The 23,301-nt window shown below is 38.7% G+C and overlaps 1 long non-coding RNA gene across 1 annotated transcript in view; it reads right to left on the bottom strand.

Moving 5' to 3' along the window:
- Positions 1 to 1,505: 1,505 nt before the first annotated feature.
- The window catches only part of LOC148005028 (uncharacterized), a 99,470-nt gene continuing 77,674 nt past the window's right edge, over positions 1,506 to 23,301 (bottom strand). Inside the window, exons 3-4 of the long non-coding RNA XR_015622198.1 lie at positions 15,225 to 15,396; positions 1,506 to 3,287 (exon numbers count right to left, since the gene is read on the bottom strand). This is a non-coding gene — a long non-coding RNA (uncharacterized LOC148005028). The remainder of the gene's footprint in view (positions 3,288 to 15,224; positions 15,397 to 23,301) is intronic.

The raw sequence follows: 23,301 nt of genomic DNA on the forward strand, positions 1-23,301 counted from the left end.
ATTTTTGGTCTGGTGGAGTTATTCTTATTATTATTTCGATGGATGAGCCAAGCAAAGAAAAAGCAACTTCAGATGTTTGCCCAAAGCAAACACGAGTGGACATCACAACTCTCAGAATCTTGATGCTGGAAACAAGGAAGCAAAAAAGAATGTTACCCTTATCACATGCAAACCTCATGAGAGTGGCATGGGGGAAAGTAAAATTCTTCTCAATGGCATAAAATGCTTTATTATGATTTCCCAACCCCCAGGCTTATTAAAATTCTGAACTTATATGCCTTAAGTTCTGATATTGTTCTCATCAAAATCACTATCCCAATTTTAACTGCACTTCCCTAGAGGGAGAAAACATCAACTTGCTGTATTTATAGCTGGTGCATAATTACTATATGCAATATTTATCTGGTTAGTCATCTGTTTTCATGTCTTCTCCCTAACTGGTAAGATTGTCAATAGAGATGGGGCTCTTAGCACCTTGCATGGGGTTTCATCATTCACTATGCACTTATGTACTTGGCTTGTCCTTTGGCTTCTTAAAAGAATGACCTATATTTAGAAGCAATTCTTGAGACATTTTTCTTCACTCCATACTGTGGCTTGGAGGCCAATTACTTTTATTTCTATCTCATTCTTCTTATAACTGATGTAGAACAAAATCCCAAGTTATATTTCCATAATTCTGTTACTTAACTCAGTTCCTTAAGTCGTACAACCACAGTGTGCAACTTGATTTCCTAAGCAAAATATTTTACTGTCACTCCATCAAATTAAATGTAAAAATGCCACCTCCACACCGCCTGGAAATACTGATCTATTTGTCAATTGGGGTGCAGAAAAGCCACACTAGATTTCTCCATAGACGTTACCCTCCTTTACGCTAAACCATCGAAGAAGAACCTGTGAGTAGAGCACTAAATTCTTCACCATAATAGCCTTTTCTTAGCTCCCAACTCTGTTATCTCATAAATACTGATATGTGAAATCCAAGCTCACCCATAGAATAGGTATTGAGCCTAAGGCAGGTGAACACAAGTCATCAAAAATGTAAATATTTTTCTTAACTTCTTTATTTTCCAAAACAGTTGACAACTAGATATCTTGGACCGATACTGATCCAGCTTGAATTATTAGCGACAAATATAACAGTACTCTTAAAAGAGCTGCTTGTCCCCACCTCTGTTTTTCTGTAAGCCACTAGTTTCTCTCCCAACAGAAAAGACCTATGCCATTAGCTAAACAGGATTTATTTTGACATTTGAACAATCGTTAATACATTAATGTGGGTAAGGATGACATTTTGATTCCTTCCTCCTTGCCCCCATGCTCTGTTTAATAGAATGATTAAAATAACTGATCACTAGATTTTTCATTTATCTTTTTAAGATTTTCTGCTATGAATTAGTGAATTATTTTCCTCTGTGACAATAGTCTTGAATTTTTGCCCTTTTTTATGTCTATTGTCTCTATTTCTATGTTGCCTAACAATCTTCTTGATTTCCCTTTTTGGTTTCTTAGAGGACCCATCCCTCCTAGTTGCAGTCTGAGTTAAGGAGTATCTCCTGAGGAGTAGGTGTTTAGGTGGAGCATGGGGTGCAGTGAGATAAATCTGTAAACCCTGTTCCTTTGACACAGCCTCTTTCTGCTCACCCAGTCTCTGCTCATCATCCTCTTGTGTAACTACTGTGGGGTACCAGAGGTGGTCCTTGTTGGTTCCAAGTTCCTACTCGAAATTCCAGAATATTTTTGCTCCCAGCACCCCACTGAGGTATGCTCAACCACCCCATCACTGTCCAAAATTGGCAGAATCTCTAGATCTTTCTTCTGTTCTGTTTGTAGTTATCATAGGAGACACGAGTTTCCTTCGCTATCCGTGAAAGAAAAAGTGCTAACAGCTGTGGAGGCCAGAGACCAGTGAATAAGCCACAGTTTCCTTGGAGAATTTCCTCCTTTTTTTTCTAAAATTAGCTTCACTTCCATCATAATATCAGCAGAAAAGGATCAATACATCTTCACCTGCCTTCTACCACTCGTATCCAGAAATAAAAGAAAAAAGTGCCTAGTGTTCTTTTATTGTCTTATTGTAAACTGAAAGTGCTGGCTGGTGGGTGGACTGATGGAGTCAGGCACTCACTCCAGAGCCCCTTTCTTATTTATAGCTCATGTCAGGGATTTATTTCTTGGATCCACTTAAACAACTGTAAATTGTCAATGGTACCATGGAAACAAATGGCCACATGGACAGTACACTTAAAAATGGGGGGGGGGGATAAAGAATGAGGAACTTGTCAGAAAATAAAGCCAGGTGCCTTTCTAAAATTACACAGATGCCTGTTACTTTCACTTACAAAAGACAGACAGCAAGGCCATATTCTCATACGTCATTCCTTCTCCAGAGAATAGGGCTAGGGTGGTCCAACAGGGAGCAGGGTAAAATCTATTGGAAATCCAACAAAATATCTGTTTGGCCCTGGATGTGTCTTCTTCCGTCCTTTCTGCTTGTGTCTCTTCTTTCATTGTCTTGTCTTTTTCTGCTTTTGTATCAATTGCTCTCCTCTAGAGCAATCTCTAGGTAACCAGAGGGACAAACAAAACAAGCATCAGTCAGGATGTTGAAGAGAGCCTCACTACCATAAGAGGAGAGTAGCTCTTTGAAGTTTAATTCCAAGAACCTTGGATTAAAGGAGAATTCATTGTCCCCTGCTGTCGAGATGGAAGGAAGAGGATTGACTTACTTCTTCTTCACGTATACTTCCTTTTCCCCCATCTTTATTAACTTGGGTATTTCTTATTTACATTTCGATTGTTATTCCCCTTCCCGGTTTCCAGGTCAACATCCCCCTAACCCCTGCCCCTCCCCTCCTTTACGGGTGTTCCCCTCCCCATCCTCCCCCCATTGCCGCCCTCCCCCCAACAATCACGTTCACTGAGGGTTCAGTCTTGGCAGGACCAAGGGCTTCCCCTTCCACTGGTGCTCTTACTAGGATATTCATTGCTACCTATGAGGTCAGAGTCCAGGGTCAGTCCATGTATAGTCTTTAGGTAGTGGCTTAGTCCCTGGAAGCTCTGGTTGGTTGGCATTGTTGTTCATATGGGGTCTCGAGCCCCTTCAAGCTCTTCCAGTTCTTTCTCTGATTCCTTCAACGGGGGTCCTGTTCTCAGTTCAGTGGTTTAATGATGGCATTCGCCTATGTATTTGCTGTATTCTGGCTGTGTCTCTCAGGAGCGATCTACATCCAGTTCCTGTCTTCCTTAAGTGACTTTGTATTCTATATGAGCAAGCCAGGGAGCTGGCAGAAGAATAGTGGGAGAGAACAATAAAAACAAACACATAAAGCATATCTTATCATTACCATATAAAATATGCATAACTTTCATAGTAATAACTGGAGTTTATCCACCATATTTTCCTGTGCTGGACACTAAGGGCTTAGTAAGATAAGCTCATTCAATACCTACAAAAACATGTCCCCCTTTGCAGGTCCACTTAAACAAGCTGTAAAATTTCAGTTGTTTCTATGGAAACAAATTGGCAAAATGGACAGTGCACTTAAAGAAAATAATGAGACTATGGGACACCAAGGAGACTTCATCAAAAATAAAATTTGTCTCATTCTAGAATCTTATGTAAACCAGGCAGGCAATGTGGTTATGCTGTCAGGGGTAGAACCACTGTCCAGTCCAGTCACAGAACCACTCAGTTCATAGATCCCCTCTTTCTGAGGAAGGCCAAGAAGGCTGCTTGAGGAGCAGAACTGACCTACATTATAAACATAGACAGTCTGGAAAGTTTGTCATAGATGTCCTCTGCTTTCTATCAAGGGTCTCTCACTTGCAGATGAGGAATTATTACACACAGTTTAGGGAGGAGGAAAACAGGACACAGAGAAGCAGAGCTATCCCAGAGTGCCACAACTCATGATGTAACTTTGAATGAGATCTACAAGGCCTAGCACTAGAGGCTACTTTATTGTAGTACCTTCTTCCCCTAGAAGTCACATATCACCCTATACCACAGAAGTACTTCTAAAGTGAACAGAAGCCAGAAGACAAGAGCACATCTCCCTGTCCTGTAGAAAGCATACATGCTAAACTACATGACATTCGAGTTATGCAGTTGACCAAGAAGAACAAGGCATTTCACAGAAAACAAAGAAGTGTGCATATTAATTAACATCACATGTTGGGTGAACCTCAGGGATGAAGATGAACTTCCGGTGCACATGTTTGTAGCAAACACACTGTGAGAAGCAAAGCTGAGTTCAGCAGTGATAAACTTGTGAAAGAACTTCCATTTTCCCTCCCACAGCAGGCTAGACCAGATGTGTCCAAGAGACTCAGCTGTGTCTGCTTCCATGGAAACATGCTCCTCCATCCCCGCATCCAAGACTGTATCCTAGACTGCCAAGATCCCCCTGTCTTTCAATGTAGACATGTTAAAATTCTTAGGTTATTAAACTTTCTACCCAGTGTTCTGTGGTGTCACTATACAATAATAAATTTTGGGCCTTATGCAACTAGTGCCTTGAATCAGAGAACAATGTACGCACTATTGCCTATGTTCTCTTCTCCTCAAGGACCTCATCCCCCAAAACACTTCAGCTTTCTTTCATATCATCTCCTTTTTATTTAATTATTCATAGCAACTAGAAAAGAACCCTAATTTCTTTCATATTTAAGTCTTTTGAATTTTTTGAATTTTAAAAACTTTTATTAAAAAGGAGTTTTAATGTAGAAAATTAGAGACTTATGAAGTTATTGGGATGTGTATGAGATGGCATAAAGGTTGGAGGGGAGCTTCATGGGATACAAGATTCCTACAGCTCAAGCTGGCCTCCAACTCTGTGTAAAAAATGGTAGCCTTGAACTCATAGAGGTCTGCCTACCTCTGCATTCAGAATCCTGGGAATTAAAGGTGTGTGCCACCACACCCATCCCACATCCAAATCCGTTATTTTTTCAGACACTATCTGCAGATTCACTCTGGTTTGTCTAGCTGTTGATGTGTTTGTATTCATTGTGTTGTATTTTTTTCCAGGTGACCTTAGGAACTAGAATATAGATCACCTTTCTGCCACTTTATGGCCTGGAAACTTCCCAGTCCCTGGGAGGACTCAGAACTAATGTGGCTCATAAAGCAGTTGCTTTACCTGAAGGTATCCTTTGTCTTTTAGTGAAGTTCTGCAGGACTTGTACAGAAACGTCACCACATCCATCCCAACAGCCTTTCTGTCAATAGTACGTCTTATCTCCCAGATGTATCTTTCAATCAATAAATCCCTCCTGGTCAAAATCAGAGCTGAACACTGAGCTCCCTGGGATGCTGGCAAAAAGGTCCATGTGGATGTATTACTCCAATACTCTCCAGCAGGTTACAGAAGAAGATGATGTGTATTTTGGCTTCAGTGGAACAGCTAATCTGAACTACTTCATCAAGTACATTCTGAAGCTAAAATATTACTGATCTTTTAAAACTGTATGTGATAGAATTTATATCTGAGAATCAATCAATAACTATGAAATACAAAAGTACAAAAAGATCATTGGCCCAGAATCCGATTTTCCATATGAGTTTCAAAGGAACAATTTGACAAATGGACCACAGAAAAAACAAATGTGCTAAAGAATTTAAACAATAAAAAGCACAGTAGACTTTCAAGGAGGTAAGAAGTAATCTCTTGATTAGAAAAGGGATTTATAAAGCTAGTTTGCAAAATCAAGAAACACTTGTAGTTAGGGGGAAAACTGAGATGACTAGAGCTGAAACAAAATGAGAAGCTAGATGGTATCAAGAATGAGAGAACCCTCCCCCAGCAGAGATGATCCAAGGTACACAAATATCAAATAATTCAAAGAATCCTATGTCCAAAGATCTGCTGCTTAGGACAATGGCATCCCAACAGAGGGTCTACATGGAATACTCTGTCAGAAATAAAACAAAGGAAAGAAACAGATTAGTGGGATGAGGTGTGGGATTATAAAAACATTGTGATCAGAGCATCTAGCTGTTGTGCTTTAACGACCCTCAAAGCACCATTAGGGAGTTGGCTTTCTCCATCTTTCAGACTGAGAGAAAAGGCTTCTGTTGCAGTAAGAACACTTACACTGCCCCCACTTCCCATACAGTACAGCCCTACAAAGGACAGCAACAACATCTAGTGAGTAGAACAGGAGGGCATACACGGGGCATCTAATTAAACTCTGTTCCTTGAGCCCAGGAAGCTTCATTGCAGTGGAGTATTTCCACTAAATAAAGATTGAAGCCTTGAAGATACTAGGAGAGACATCCAGGTTCTCATACTGAGTTTATATTAGTCATTTAAGGACAACAGGGATTTTCATCATTTACAAGTAATCAGGAACTTCAGAGTCCTAAGCCACTCTATCTAGAGTTGAAAAGTAAGTTGTTGGTAAACTGATTATAGTCAGTGAGAGATAAAAATATAGTTTAGAATTTTTGTGATATTCTATTTTTCAGGGAAAAAAATTGAAAGGAAACATTGAGTGAGACGATTTCCGTCAGGGTAGGGTAGGCTGGAGAAGAAGCAGGTGGATCTGGGAAGGTGGAACCTGGTATAGTTATTCCAGAGGGATAAGTAAGAAGATGGACTCTGGGCCACTGGAAGTGGGTCATGTTTGTGTCAGCCAGTGTCCAGCTATGAGATTAACAGAGAAATCAGATTACCTTACAGCCCTCCATGTCTGTTCTGCCTCCGTAGTTTACTCTTGGTGTTGTATTCAATCAATTGTTAACATTGTTAACAGTTAACTCACTTTTTTCATGGAGAAAATGAGAAAACAATACCTGAAAAGATCTTGCAAAATGTATAGTGATGTACAAGCCTGTCATAAGTGAAATGGACAACCATTAAATTGCTTGAATGAATGAATAAATTTGTGAGCAAATGAATGGATTGTACATCTATCTCAAGAGAAGAAATAAATGCTACATCAAACAGGTGCTATAGCAGAGCTGAACTTTCTCACATAAATGTATTCTCCTCTCTCTCTCTCTCTCTCTCTCTCTCTCTCTCTCTCTCTCTCTCTCTCTCTCTGTGTGTGTGTGTGTGTGTGTGTGTGTGTGTGTGTGTGTGTGTGTGTTTTCAATAATCAAAGTGGTGTTTAAATATTAAATAGATGTTTTGACTGCCTCAAGGTGTCTGGAGAATCCGCCTGCCCTGGCACAAGCCTATTGGGGTGAGTGACCCTACTTGCTATTCAGCTTAGTGTTTGCCAGCAAGCGTCCAGAGCACTGTGCTAAAGGCTGCTGGTAAGCCTTCCAGTGATGGCTGAGTTGGAATGAATGGCAAGGCAGTGTCAGCTGCCGGCTTTCATTACATCGTCTTTGACTGAGTTGAATATTAAAGCAAGGCCACCTGATAGAGTCATCTTGGATTCCTGCAGGAAGAGACAGAAGGTGCTGGAAGCAAAATGAGGTGCAGGTGGGATAGCATAATAAGTTCTGCAATTTACAAGTGTTATATCAAAATCAGAAAGAGAACCTCCCTGGAAAGAACCTATAGGCTATTTATCCACTCAAAGTGACCTTGTAATCCATCAGTCATTAAAAGATAACAAAGAACATGAATGCCACCCTGTGGCTACCAGAAGAAATTATTTTTAATATAACATAATTTTACATAATTAAAGGGTAATGAAAACGTGATTAAAAGAATTCACGTAGTTGTCATAGGGAAAAGGCAGGGAGACAACTCAGATAAAATGTCGTCACTGCTAAGATATGATTCATGGAGCATTGCTCAAAGACCTGAGGAAGAGAAGCCCCTAACCATGCCTCTTCAAAGGAAGACAATAAAATAAAACTGACAAATACTGAATATAGCCACACAAACCATCAGACAGAGGCAAGAATAGATTACTGGCAATGGTACCAGACTTAAGCATAAGGGAATGAATGTAGGTTTTACAGAATCCTTGTTGCTAAGCATACAAAAGGAGGTGAGACCCTGGTGCATGTACGTAGACACTTCTACGTGCCTTCATATGTACCCTTGAACACGAATGCACATATTCCAACCTAGTTGCCCTGAATATGTCCGAATATGTTCATATACCCTCCATGTGGAAATTTTCAGCAGATGGAGAGAACAAGTAATTTTTATTACATTCATTTGTTCAACAAATTTTCATAGAGATCAATTTTAGGCCATGACTACAGTCTGAGACTAAAACAGTAGGAGCTCTTGTGCTCATTCACCTTATACTCAAGGGGCTAAGAAGATAAACACTGAAAACAATGTGGCTCAGATAAGGACCATAGAGAAATTCACTGTAATTGGAATGATGACCATTGGGCCAGAGAAGACAGTCTACAGAGTCACTTGAAAGACTAAAAGATATTAGTGAAAAGACAAGCAACTTTTTTAACTCTGTGTGTGTGTGTGTCTGTTTGTCTGTCTGTCTGTGTGTGTGTGTGTCTGTGTATGTGTCTCTGTATGTGTCTGTGTGTGTCTCTGTGTGTGTTTGCTTGCTTACTTGTTATCGTGTGTGTATGTGTGGGTGTTGTATGTTTTTGTATGTGTATCTGTGCCCTTGTGTGTGTGTGTGTGTGTTCATGCACACACACACACACACACACACACACAAATTTAAGTGTTGGTTGTCTTCTTCCACTACAGATTCCTAATATTGGACTCCGGTTATGAGGTTTTACTTACTGAGTTAAAATTAGAACTTCTGAAGTATGTTGACTTAGATTCTTTCATTATTATTATTTATTTTAAGTGTGTTTTGTCTGTTTGTATGTCTGTGTACACATACATATCTAGAGCCCATGGAGGCCAGAATACAACATCACATCCCCTAGGACTGGGATTACAGATGGTTGTGATCCACAATGTATGTGATAGGAATTGAGCCAAGTTCCCTGGAAGAACAGCCAGTGCCCTTAACTGCAGAATTATCTCTCCAGTCACTCTCAGTTAAACGTTAAAAGAATCAGACTGTCTTGCATGTGGAAAAAGAGCTATGAGGGCAAATGCAAGATTTTCCAGCACATGACAATGCTGACTTGGTCCTAGTTAGATCTACACATTTCATAGAAGTGATTGGATTTTATACAGATAATTAAGATGAGTTCAAAACCTTTTATTATCAGTTATATCACTTATATAAATCAATATAACATACAAAATCCAAAAGAGTAGTAGAAAGTTTAAAGTTTTATAGAACTTAAAAGTATAGGACAAAATAATAATTGCCCTCATGCATGCAACCTCCCTCAAGTCCTGCCTATGATGCTCCCACACTCTGATTGCTTACCCCTTTCTTTTGGCTATATTTCTTACATGCATACATATGTAAATGTGTCGATGGTGTACAGGTATATGTAACCTGCTGACTCTGTTTTTGTTGTTTGTGTGTATATGTATGGTTTCAAAGCTGACCACTCTGTGTTGGGTGACCAATTCAGGGCTTATTCTTGGAAACAGCTAATTATCATTCTCTCACCACTCAATAGTGACTTTCAGGTCAGAAAGCGCCCATATCATCCATGTTATCTATTTCAAAGTGTGTGTTGTCTTCAACAATAGGAGCCTACATTCAACCCGTGAGGAGCCACCAAGTACTGCATCAAAATCAGTTGTTTCCAGAATCACTAGGACTATCCTGACCAAACCTTGAAACGATGACTTCATGTGTCTGGTACTAGGGTTTCGATAGTTGTTCTGTCTGCCCAAATCTCTCTCTCTCTCTCTCTCTCTCTCTCTCTCTCTCTCTCTCTCTCTCACACACACACACACACACACACACACACACGTTTATATATGTATTATAATAATATAATAAATATATATTAATAGATATATTATTATATATGTGTTATATATAATTTGGAGAAAATATAAAGTATTTCAATTCTTTGATATTTCATAAACAAGTATAAATATTATATATTTAATTTAAAATTATATGCTAGTGCATCTCTGTATCATTTGAGAGGGTCCTGGAGCTAATATTCTTGGATGTGGGCCATCTTTAAAGACTGAGACTAACTGAGGTCCCCAAGGGATACTTGGATATCCATAAAAAGAGGCTCTGGCATGATGGGTAGGCTTCAAACCACCCGATGCTTCAGTGTCCTTTGAGCATAAGTGTCACACTTATGTATGCTTGGGCCTCTCATAATAAGCAAACAGCTCCAGAGCTTCCTGTCCACCATAACTCATCTCCCACACACTTTCCTTCCAACACAGGACAAGCTTCTCTCTTTGTAAGACAGGGACAAATAAATCAACTTTTTAGTATTGAAATCTGAAGGGATGAAATCACAAAATCTCCATTCTGGATCACCATAGTAACCTAGATTATTAAATTATTTAACCTACATTTAAATTCTGTCTCTTAGGTAAACCAAATCAATGTAAGAAAAGACACATCAGGCCAGTGGAGTGTGGTGGATGTTCACATTTTAATGCTGCTGCCTCAAACGTCAAGAGAAAGAGAATAGAGGTTTGCCTAGATCTCCACTTGATTTCACCCAATAAAAATTTCATTCAAGGTCACAGGAGAAAGGAAATGACACCAAATAGAAAAAAGGTACATTGAGTGAGGTAGATAACATTTTAAAAGATAAATATATATTCAGAAAAAGATAATGAATTAAAGCATGGCATTGGCCTTTTTTGTGCTTCAAGCACAGTGATAGAAAATGGTTCAATCTAACATTATTATTACATTGCGTGACTAAGTAAATACTGCCTCTGGAGGAAAAAAAAACACCCCTAAGGGCTGTGGCAATGAACTAGCATCTACCATCACAAGCAAACAAAAACAAGCACTGTAAGAAACAGGACGGTGCCTTTGTCCATGCTCAGACATGGACACACCATCTCTGTTTTACAGGTGAAGAACCTGAGGAAACTCTAAAATGAAGTCAGCCAAGTACAAAGAAAACCAACAGTAAAAGTGTTCTGTGTCATTTGGAGGAAAATACTGCAGAGACATACAAAGCTCGGAGGAAACGAGTTGGTACTCAAGAGTTTAGAGGGCATCAGAAGAGGGGTGTCAGTTCACAGGACCCTTTCACAGAAGTCATGAGTTCAGGTCACAGACTGAAAGACAGGCCGTGCTGTAAACTTAGAAATCACGAAAACCTCTGCAGTTCTTCCCTGACTAATTACAGATATATGGTCCTAAATCATCAGCACTCAGAAAACATTCTTGGAGAGTCAAGCTTGGGCTTTATTATAGAGCTCAGTAAGGAGAAAATATCAAAATTCACTTCGAAGTAGAAAGTAAAGAAAATCCAAGAGTCAGAATGCAAGTACAGAATGGGTCATCTGGGGAGGCTGTTCCTTCCACTCCAGGGAGTGGCTGGGGAGCTTCCATTGCTTATTACAGCAGTTATAAGCTAAATTAATAATACATTAAACTCTTCCAGAATCTGAGGCTTAGGACAATATATTTATATAAGATGTTTCAGCTTTTAAAGCATTTTTTAATTGTTTTGTATTTCTATCAGCCCCATGAAATCAGTAGGATAAGCAATGTTACCACTATGAAGGTAGAAATGGTTGGTGCTTTAACATTTTTGCTGATAAGGAAATGAGAGTCCAGATATCTGCTTAAAACCCTGAAGACACCACAAGGATGATAAGGGAATATAGAAATTCTGACTATTTAGTTTTAGAAGTCGCAGCTCTACTTCTGAGACAGTTGGGTGTTGGCTCTACAAGTATTTTCCTCAGAGTGTTTTCCTCCTAAGTTGGTTGTCACCTGTAAAATGGAGGAGAAAAGTGTTCTTTTGTCAGGCTGGAGACAGTCTTAAATTATGTGGGACCACCTTCTTAAGTTCTCCCTAGACTTGGAGACAGACAATGTGAAAGAATTAAAATCAAATGGGAGGTATTCCCATCAGCCCCATGAAATCAGTAGGATAAGCAATGTTACCACTATGAAGGTAGAAATGGTTGGTGCTTTAACATTTTTGCTGATAAGGAAATGAGAGAAAGTCATGAAAAGAAGAGAAGATACTGTTTTATGTGAAATTTTGAAACTACATTAGTATCTTTTGCAATTTTGATATATCTTAGATGGTGTTCCCCTAATAGCTTAGATCTATGGCTTCTGTCAGAAGATGATATCCTTAAGGTTGGTCATTTTCTCTCTTCAACATGAATAAGATGTTTTAACCAGGAGATAAATTATGCTTTAAATCCTAATTAAAAATGAAGATTACAATGTAGTGCCTTTATCCAAAGAAACCTAAACACAAAAGAAGGTACCCTTGAGGTTAATGGGAAAAGAAATTGTTATCTTGATTCCTTTACCTTTTTAAAAAACATTTCAATTCAGACATAAATTGAATACTAGGTTAGCTCTGGTGAAGGATAGTAACATATTGAAGAATGTAGTATGGTCCTCTCTGAATGATTCTTATCTACATGTTGAAAGTAAGAAATGAAAACCTTAAAATAGTAGAGTATCTTCAAATATTTCTTCTCGCAAAGCTCAGAATGCAGTTAAATATAAAAAGTGAGACAATACGAACTACTTCATGAGCGCATGCATTTCAGTGGATAGTAAATACCATGAACCGTCAGTATGCTGTAGATGTACTCAGCAGTCTAGCTAGTCGGTGCCTCCCATTTGGGCTATAATCAGAAGCATGGATGTGGAACATCAGTTTTTGGCATGACAATACTGAATTCAAAGGAAATGCCCATTTCCTTGTGCTTCAAGGCTGCAGGAAAGTATGAGGCAGGGAGAGAGGGACTACCTGTACCAACTGCTCTCAAGATCTTCTGACTGCAAGGACTTTGATTCTAGAGCTTTAGTGCTCTTTTTCTAATTTATTTATAAAGCATATTTATATATTTCTTGTTCAATAAATATTTCAAATTATCAACTATTCATAGGCATAGTATAAGAGCATGTTAATGAATATCCATTCTTCTCACTGAGGATATAGTGACACATAAACATGCTTAAATATTTGTTCCTATTCCTTGAGTCACAGGTAGAAATTCATTACAGAATCTTCAGTTGAGTGTGAAAAATACATTATAAGCATGCCAAAAAATAACACCTTAGTCAAAATAATATTGCATATGTTCAAATGCAATATGGTCAAAGTACGGTGATTGGATTTGTTTCCTGAATTCTAATTAAGAACATATAAAATTGAGCACAGTACACTAGGTAAGAAATTAGGTTTATAAAACTCTATCACTTGTACCCCAGTTTATGTAGTGTTTTAAAATAACAATATACATCATAAATGTGGGATTATTAAGAAATCCTGCCGTGTTCTCCTGGAACCATTTATGCTTCAGGTCAACCAGGGCCTGGTTCATTTGGTATAAATGAGGTGACTCTGTTTCTCCACAAATGTGGTCTTTTAACTGAAGTGAGCTAGACTACAACTTGACCAAGGCTTCTCATTGAATGTTTCTCATTAGCCAAAGTAAGTCAGATGGTTAATTTGACAGCCATATGACAATGGATTTCACTAGGGTTTATGCATTCCAGGACAGATGACTCAGGGAAAGTCAGAATATACTGTGGCAGCTACACGTTGTAAGTCTCCAGGGTGCACACTTAAGACCCATACAGTTTAATACACATAGACTGACAGATAAATCAAAAGATTAACTCATTTTGAAAAGGGGAAAAGTGAGATTACAAATATATTTTTAGATGAACTGAAAATTGTACAATAAAGTTGTGTTATAAGTTGTTTCTACTAAAGAGTGCAAGTTATTTCAAATAAGCTGTGGATATACACCGTCTAACAACTGCAAAATAACATCATCTAAGGGCAAATGGCTTAGTTCAGTTGTTTTCAGCTTTCCTATCCTGCAGCCTTTTAATACAGGTCCTCATATTTTGGTGATTCTCAAACACAAAATTATTTTTTATTTGATAGTTTATGTATTTACATTTTAAATGTTATCTCCTTTCCCGGTTCCCCTCTATCACATCCTCCCTACCCTGCTTCTATGAGGATGCTCCCCCTCTCACCCACCCACTCCCATCTCAACACCCTGACATTTCCCTACACTATGGAAACGAACTTTCACAGGACCAAGAGCTTCTCCTCCTCTTGTTGATACCAAATAATGCCATCCCCTGCTGCATATGTGGCTGGAGCCATGGGTCCCCCTATGTATATTCTTTGGTTTAGTCCCTGGGAGCTCTGAGGATTCTGGTTGGTAAATATCAACAGAATTATTTGTATTGCTACTTCATAACTGTAATTTGGCTACTGTTATGAACTATAAAGTAAATATCTGTTTTCTGATGTCTTAAGTGACTCCAATTATTCAATCTCCAGAGGGGTCGCAACTCACAGGTTGAGAAACACTGGCATAGTGTGTTAAGGCATTTGTACTCAAGTCTTGCAATCAGAGTTTGACCCCCAGGATTCACATAGTAGAAGAAGGGAAGCAGCTGCCACAAGTTAACCTCTCAACTCTCTACATCACATGCGTTCACACTTACCTCATGTGCGCGCGCGCGCGCACACACACACACACACACACACACACACACACACACACGCCACAGATGAATGTAAAAACAATTTAAGACTGTAGAGTCAGTTGGACCTGTGGGCCTCTCACAGTGTACACTTCAGAACAAATGTCTCTCCTGCTGCCTCCTCCACCATCAGCTTCACCAGAAGAAACCTGCAGTACAGCAAATGGCAACTTTTTCATCACTTTGCCAAACTTCACTGTCCCATTTAGTTTGTCAGGAGTGACTATTAGATATGAGTCATATGCTATTCATCAAAATGTACAGTAATATTAGCATACACTCATACAGTAATTAAATATGCACACTTGGATCAGGGGATTCGCCTTGCTCTCCATCTTCGCTAATGGAGTCCTCATTCTGGGTTGTCCTCACCCATTTTGTGACACTGATTCCTCAAGATCCACCTTACTCCGAAGCATTATTTATCAAGTTCGGGCCACACACAAGTCTTTGGCCAGCAGGCTTTTGTCACCCAGTTCTTTTCTGTTTTGTGCTGTCATCAGTGACTGATCTTATACATGTGTGAGCCCTTACTGAAGACAGCGCTTGACTCTGAGATGTCACAGACATCACTGAGCTTTGCACATCAGACATAAAAGAAATTAATATTTAAATGTCTTCAAAGTATTGTCACACAGGTATGTACAGGTTTGTAAATGAACAGCAATCTGGAGTTCTATCCTTGACTTTGGGAAATTGATGTATATTTATTTCCTACTTACCAGTTGCCGTTTTTCTCCCGTGTGATGATGATAGTTTTCAGCAAGGGAAGAGTCTCCTTCTAAATTGCACATCCTGGTGTCCAGCAGATGTGTACGTCTGGAGGCTGCAAAGGGTTTGCTGCTCAGCATATGAAACCTCATCTCAGCAGCTGTATCTCTTACCTGTAAGAAACTGAACCGACTCATGGTAGAGACCTCTCTCTTTCCTTCCTTCTGTCTCTTTCCTGAGGGCCCTGCCTGTCACCTGGGGCTGAGAGAAGATGGTTTGGGCAGAGGAAAGACCCACATGTTTATATTTCCTGGAGCCACAATGGAGATAGACAGTTCTTGCTGCACAGTGGAGATAGGAAGAAATGGGGCTGTGTCAGAAGCAAGAGACATTCCGTTAGGCTTCCTCTTTTCTTCACACTGACTGTTTAGGTCTCAGGGTGTTCTAGCATTTTTAAAGATGATAAAATAGGTGGAAAGAACAGTTATCTAATCAAATGTGTGATGTGGACTAGACTGCATCAACTCTGTTTTCTAGAACATCAGAGATGACTGTGGGCATGCCTTACTCGTTTTAAGTTTTCTTTAACTTTCTCTTTTTAAAATCTCTGCCACTCCCTGGAGTTCAATGTCTGGGTCTATTTTCAGATTCTTCCAAAACATAATGTTTACTCTTAAGCATCGCAAAGTCAGCATATCCAGAAGTGTGCCTGGTTCAAGAGCAGAGCGTGGACTCAAGCAAAATGTGTGGTCAACAAACTTGCCTTCAGAAGTATAGACTCTGACATTTAGGTCAATCCATTTGTGATTTTCAGGCCGACCTGTCTACCTACTTTCCCTCTCCCTTCAACACTAAAAAGGGGCAACTTGTTCACGCCTAGAATGCTGTGTACGGAGTTTGACTCAGGACCTGAAAACCATTTCCAAGGAGAGAATGTAAGAGTCTTTCTATAAGCTATCTGATTATGATTAAGGCACAGAGGGACAGAGGGGATTTTGTTCTTAATGGTTTAAACTCTATAAAGTGGTAAAGAATAAAAAAGCATAGCTCAAGCCTTTTGTAAGGATTAAATACATGAAAATCATGTTAAATTGGGAGGAGGAGTTACAGGACTCTGCTCCAAGTCCTAAGGAGGTTGTGGCAGGACATGTATGAGTTTGAGGCTAGCCTGGACATATAGTAAGATCTTTTCCTATATTATAAAACAAGTCTGCCCAAACCAAACCAAAACAGAAAAACAGACAAACACCAAAATCTCTTTAAAAAGCAAAGGTTGAGAAAAAAGAGAAAAGGGAAAATAAGATATATTAAACTTAAAAATATAATATAATGTATGAAAGAAGAATGTGGTTCACAATGTTAGAGATCAATGCGTATTATAATGTTTATGTATATTTCTTCATACACCTGAAAATGGTCCACTTAGCTAATATCTCTCCTTCAGTACCTAACTAAGAGATCTTATTCCCCCTAAGAGTATGTATGGTTGGAAAATGCAGACAAAAATGGCTAATACATAAAAGGATACTCCATACAGCAAATTTTTGTAGAATTACAGAATGATAAATCAGAAATTCTTTAATCAATGATTATCAAAAATGAAGTGATTATCAATTATTATTGCATGGAGAGTTAATATTCATATCCATACATTGGATGCTACTTTATTTTCCATACCTACCCTAAGGTTTATCACAGTAGGATTCTGATAAAAAGATTCTTTAACAGTAGCACTGTGTATTTTGGTAAAAGCTATCAGAAGATTATGCTGTGTTTTTATCTAGTGTCCACTACCATTATTAAATCAGTTTACAAAGGAGGAAATGAGAAATATGAGCTTAAGAGATGGAAAATGACTTTGCCAAGGATGTGCTGCTAATCACTGTATAAACAGAGTTTCTCTGATTCTCACTAGTTTTCCTGCCAGTTTAGAGTTTTGTTGTGTAACAATTTCCTCAAAGATTGAAACACTCATCCCCAACGGAAATTCCATAAGCAGGATCATAAGCAACTTAAAATAACTTCAGGAAGTCCCTGAAACCAATCAGGTTCACTAGGGCCTTCCTTCTCAGAGTAAAGAAGCCAAGTTGCAATGAAGACTAAGAAACCAGATAAACCCACAATTAGTAGGCTTATGTTCCTGAGACTACTGGGCCATGCCTCTTCCAGATGTCCCACTTCTCCTCCTGGACATCCTGCCTAATTCAGGTACTGATGCCCACCTATAGGTGTGGTCATGTCCAGTTTGCACTACTGTCTCCTACTGGAGATTGGAGAGCACGAGTCTCTGAGAACTTGACAATGCCAGAATTCTGTGCAGTGTAGAATGTCAAGCAGTCCATGCATGTTGTAACCTGCCACATCATTTTAGAACAGGGACTCTGTTTCCATTAAACCTTTGCTTCTACTTAAATTGTTCGTTCTGGTCTTCTTTTCCTACAAGAGTATTCAGGGACTGAATTTATGAGTGATGATGATGATAATGATGATGATGATGATAACACATAAGATATATGCAATTATTATTATCACTATCCAATGCTTTCTGAATGTATACATTGTACTAATTACTCTATCATGCCAATTCATTTAGTGTTTATACCCTAAATGAGACATATTCATTATTCCAATCTATTGCTGACACTGTAGAGTGTTTACTAATGTGCCTAAGAGCTAACAACTAGTGCCAGGGAGATCTGACATTCTAGCCAAGTGTGCTGATTAGTTTCTATCAAAAGGAGTTACCTGGAAAGAGAAAAACTCATTTACACCCTCAAAGTTCTCTGTGAATAAGTATGATGGAACATTTTCTTGATTACTTTTGGATGGGCAAGGCCTATACCACTGTGGGTGGTGTCATCCATTGGTAGGTAGGCATGGGTTTTGTAAGAAAGGTAGTTGAACAAGCCAAAGGAAGTATGCCAATATGCAGTGTTCCTCCATGATTACTGCTTCAGCACCTACCTTCAAGTCTCCAGACTGGAGTCCCAGCCCTGAATTATTTAGTAATGAAGCACAATCTGTAAGCTAAATAAACTCTTTCCTCCCCAAGTTGGTTTGGTCTGTGTTTTTTCACAGCAACAGGGAAAAAAATTAGCACACCAAAGTATGCTGCCTCAAAAGTGCAAGGTTCTGGCCTTATCTTACCACTTAGGTTTCAGTTTCAAAACTCATTAATACCACACATAAAATGCTTCCAATATGCATTTGTTTTCTTTCTGGGGAGAAATTTTCACATGCTTAAAGGGCCACTGAAGGTCTTAGAGTTATGTAATCTTCACAGTAGAAAGGTCTAGAATCTGTTATGAAAACAGACACCTGCTTCCGTGTGGGTCAGCATCTCTGTCTTAACACACCTGAGTAACAGCTCAGAATCCTACTGCAGCTTCTGGAGGACACGACCAAGAATTTAGTCAAAATGTACAAATTTAAGCAGCAAGGTTATGTGTCTCTTGTTTTCACTTGCTGATGGACTTACGGTCTGCCGTCTCCCTGGATTGCTCAGGGTACCTTTGGGTGAGAGGTTGATAAAATGAAACTGGGAATTCTAATCCTAGAAAGCAGGAAGCCCAGCAGCCCAGCTCTGGTATGATTCCTACAGCAAGTGCATCCTTCCTGACCTGTGTCTGCTCAGGTTGCCCTGAGGAGGTGGGGGCTCAGTCTGCTGCAGCTGTGCAGATTTCAGTCGCTGATGAAAACTCTCACCTGAGAGGATTTGCTGATGATTGTCAACAATCAAGTGAATTATAGATGATGTTTGTAAACATCAAAGTGCTGCCTTGATGAATGCTGAGCTGACTCGGCTCTGACATGCCTGCTAAGTCATTCACAGCACTGATTAAACCCATTACTGTAAAATAATCACCATCCATTACCTTTAATGCCGTGAACTGACAACCTAGTTAAGGCAGCTGATGGTGTCAGCAAGGTGATTTGTTGTGATGCATGTCCATTGCCAATAAATCACTACGATAAATCAATAAACAGTTGCAATAAAACAATATATTTTCATATTTCTTGACATTCAATTACAGAGTGTGTATACGGACTTATTCTTAAATACAAACACTGATAGGGAAGAATTCAGCATCCACCAGTGGTGAACATGAGATTAATTCTATTTTGGCCCAGGCAGAAAGAGGTGTGTACATTGCATATGTGTACACATGTGAGCCTTCCTCAGCTACTCACCTGGCTGCTAAAACCAGGATGACACATTACTTGCATGGTGGCACCAAAGATGTTGCGTGTCCTGAACTTAAATAAAGGAATAAAGAAAGAAATAAAGAATAAGTAAATAACAGAACACCTAGCAGTAACCCAGAGGTTAAGAGACTTTAGAGCCGAGCTTTGAAAGAGCTGTTTGACTTTGTACGTGTTGGTTAGCGTTTCTGGGATTTGGTTCATCTCTAAGTGGGGATAATACTAGGGTAACCTTCAGCTGATAAAATGCATGTGTGACCTCTTTATAAAGTATAGGAATTTCTTTCAAATTTAGTCTTCACTTCTCTCTTTTTTTAAGTCTGTTAGCATTTAATTCTCCTTTGCAAACCACGGAGGAATTAAATGGGCAATCAATCCACTTGATCTCTGCCTAGTCATTTGAAACACAAATAGAAAATACATTAGTTTCATCACACTTGTTCTGAACTCAAGTTCTTTGCCTAAATTAATCTCTGTACTTGGATTCTTTTCTTTGTCTATTTATCCAATCCATCCTCTGAAAGACTTAGGCCAATTCCCATTTCTCCATAAAATCTTCCCTACTCATTTCATTCTTTGTGGCCTTTCTTTTTCCATTGCAGACACATTTTAATAATGCTTTTCAGAAGTGGTTACATTAACTTCCAAATTCTTTCATTTTAGATTCCAAGAGCTTTTTCTGTTCTAGAGGTTTCATGGCAATTAAATCTTGACTAACTTAATTTTTAATATGGTAATATTTTATATGCTGAATCTTTCCTAATTCGCTGACATGTTATCTAGCAGTTAATTTTGTTCCAAGCAGTGAGCTAGGCTCTGTGAAGTCATTAATGAAAAAATGGTTTGCCATTTCATGCTAGAACCAGAAAAGAGAACTGAAAAGAATCTGTATAAAAGCTCATCATATAGATATTAGTCTTTCAAATACTTAGAAATGGTTTTTCTTTACCCATTACAGTTGAAAATGTTAAATTACATTCACACTTGGAACCTTCAGCTCAGCGAAACACACATTTTTCAGAAAGCTGTTAGAATAAATGGGCTATGGAGGTTGATTGCATAAGCACACTTCAGGACTTCTGAAGGTCCAGATTTCAATAGATGGGAAAAATCACAATGACAATAAAAGAAAATGAGATGGAGTTCACAAACAGCAAAATAAATTTAATTACATTTGAATAGACAAATAAGAAGTACCTATATAGGTTCTCATTACAGGTGGCTCTAAAAGAACCAGTAAAATATCAGTAAAGAGTAAATACAGAGTAGAAGATTAACTGTTCAAATAAGGAAGCTCCTAAGGAAAAGATATACAAAAGCAAAGATTAGAACATAGGAAAACATAAAGCCAGCCACCTTCCTGTGATCCCAGAGTTCAAAGTCAGTCAGGACTACGTGAGACCCCATTGCAAAAGTAGTAGTAGTAACAACTAACAAAAGAAAAAGGGTAAAGAAAGGAGGAGCAAGAAGAACTCAGTTTGAAGATGGCATTGAGACATTAACCAGCAATGGGTGTTTTTATCTACAGTAATGAATTCTTTCAAACATGGCAGTACCTCAAATGTACTCTTATTCATACTGCATCTCATCAAGGACCAATGGGGACCCAAAGGTCACATTGTAGCTACACACTCTGAAACATGAAACTTATCTTATTGCTTCAGGAGGAAAATAAAAACTGTAAAGAACTCACCCTGTTTGTCTATTTTGGGGTACAGAAGTAACACTTTTCTTTTCTGTGAAGACCTAATTAACCAAATCTAGTCACATGGCCTGTACAACTATAAGGAGATCAGTGATAAGGGAAAGGCACATGATTGGGTAAACACTGCAATCTGTTCCCAGGATGGACTGTCAAAGATGTACAATGGGTATGAAAGGACCCATGGATGTTAGCAAGAACGATTTGTATTTCCTTTAAGGGAAACAAAGGTGACATTGAAAACTCATGACTACACCAACAATCTGATGAAGGTTGCTTAAAATCCAGCTATTAATCAGAGTTGATGGCATTTCCCTAGTGTGCTGGTTTAAATAGGTTTCTTCCCCATAGATTCATATGTTTAATGCTAGGCCATATGGAGTGCACAATTAGGATATGTGGCCTTAGTTGTAGGAGGTAAGGCCTTGTTAGAAAAAGTGAGTCACTGTGCAGGCAGGGCTTTGAGGTCTTAAAAGCTACACCTAGTGTGAAAAACATTCTAATTAATAATAACAACACCTAACATGATATAACTATCCTCAGAAAGATACAGTCTACCTATGGATCAAGATATAGAAATCTCCTTCTCCATAACAATGTCTGCCTGGTTCCTGCCATGCTTCCCACCATGATAATAATGGACTAAACTTCTGAAACTAGAAGACAGTCCCAATTAGAAGTTGTGCTTTCTAAGAGTTGCCACGGTCATGATGACTCTTCACAACAATGGAAATCCTGACAGAGACATAAATAGGTAGCATGAGTAGAGTAGCACTTCTGTTTGGAGGAATGCACATTGGTAACTTTAGGAAAACAGTGGAATGAATGAAGTGGAACTTAATGAACTGCCTGAGCAGGAACATGAATGACAGTGCTCTTAATGGTGATTTGAATTGGGGGAGGCTGGTTCAAGAGCTTTCAGAGGAGAATTTTAGTATGTTGTTCATATATAACTCTTGTGATGTTTTGGTTAAGAGTGTGGCTGCTTTTTGCTCTTGTTCAGAGAGTCTGCCTAAGGCTAAGGTGAAGAGAATTAGATTGATTTCATTGGCAAAAGAAATCTCAAAAAAGCCCAGTATAGATTTTTTCTCTTATGGAGAGAGTGTTTTTCAAATGGAGCAAGCTGTACTTATACATATGTGTGAATATACATACATACATACATACATACATACATACATACATACATACATTATATATATATATATATATACGTAATATATATATAATGGTTCAAGGATTAAAGGGACACATGGAAGTAGAATCCAGCTTAATTCTGTGCTTAAGGATACTATATGGAATTAAGTGTGTGGACAAGGTCCCATCCAGATAAATTTCCATCATGTGAAAAAGATGTTCTCCAAGAGACATTGTCACATATTCTAAATTTACATTGTGCTTGCAGTTATATGAAGAATTGGTATATCATGTTAGGTATTATTATGACCTGGTTATCATTTATATGTTCTGTTTATATGGAGGATAGTTATAATAGGCATTATTATAACCTGGTTAGTGTTTTAATTTGGACATAAGGAGATATGACTGTATATAAAGTTGACAAGGGTGGAGTATGATTGGTATTCCACATTGTCAGCTTGACTAGACCTGGGATGAACTATAATCCACAAATGGAGGCATACCTGTGATCTGGATTGTGAGGCAGGAAGACAACAGGCTTTTGATTTGGGTCACAAAACTGTAAAACATAAGTTTTTGTTCAGGTTCAAAACATGACTTTAATCCAGATCCTGAGGCACAGTGGACACGTTTATAAAGATTTATATTAAAAAGCATTTTAAAAAAAGCTTAGGTCTAGGCATGGTGGTACACCTCTTTAATCCCAAAATTTAGGAGACAGATGCATGCAGATTTCTGAGTGCAAGGCCAGCCTGATCTATAGAGCAAGTTCCACAACAGACAAGTTTAGACAGTGAATGAAACCATTGAAAACAGAAAGCTAAGCAAAGAGCACAACTTAGCAACTCTGGCTTTATAATCAAGGATGGAATTCCCCTCTGTGATAATGAGAGTTGCTGTTGCTATGAATGTATCAGAGGTATCCCTGTATGGTGGCCCGGAAAGGCCATTGTTCAATGTGACCAAGGTGGTACTTTGTGCTGGTAGCAAGAGTTGGTAATGTGTAAGAGTCAGAGAGGAGGAACTGGCTCTGAAGGCATGAA

The sequence above is a fragment of the Rattus norvegicus genome, chromosome 6 (genome assembly GCF_021556685.1).
Source record: "Rattus norvegicus strain SHRSP/BbbUtx chromosome 6, alternate assembly SHRSP_T2T, whole genome shotgun sequence".
Classification (NCBI taxonomy): domain Eukaryota; kingdom Metazoa; phylum Chordata; class Mammalia; order Rodentia; family Muridae; genus Rattus; species Rattus norvegicus.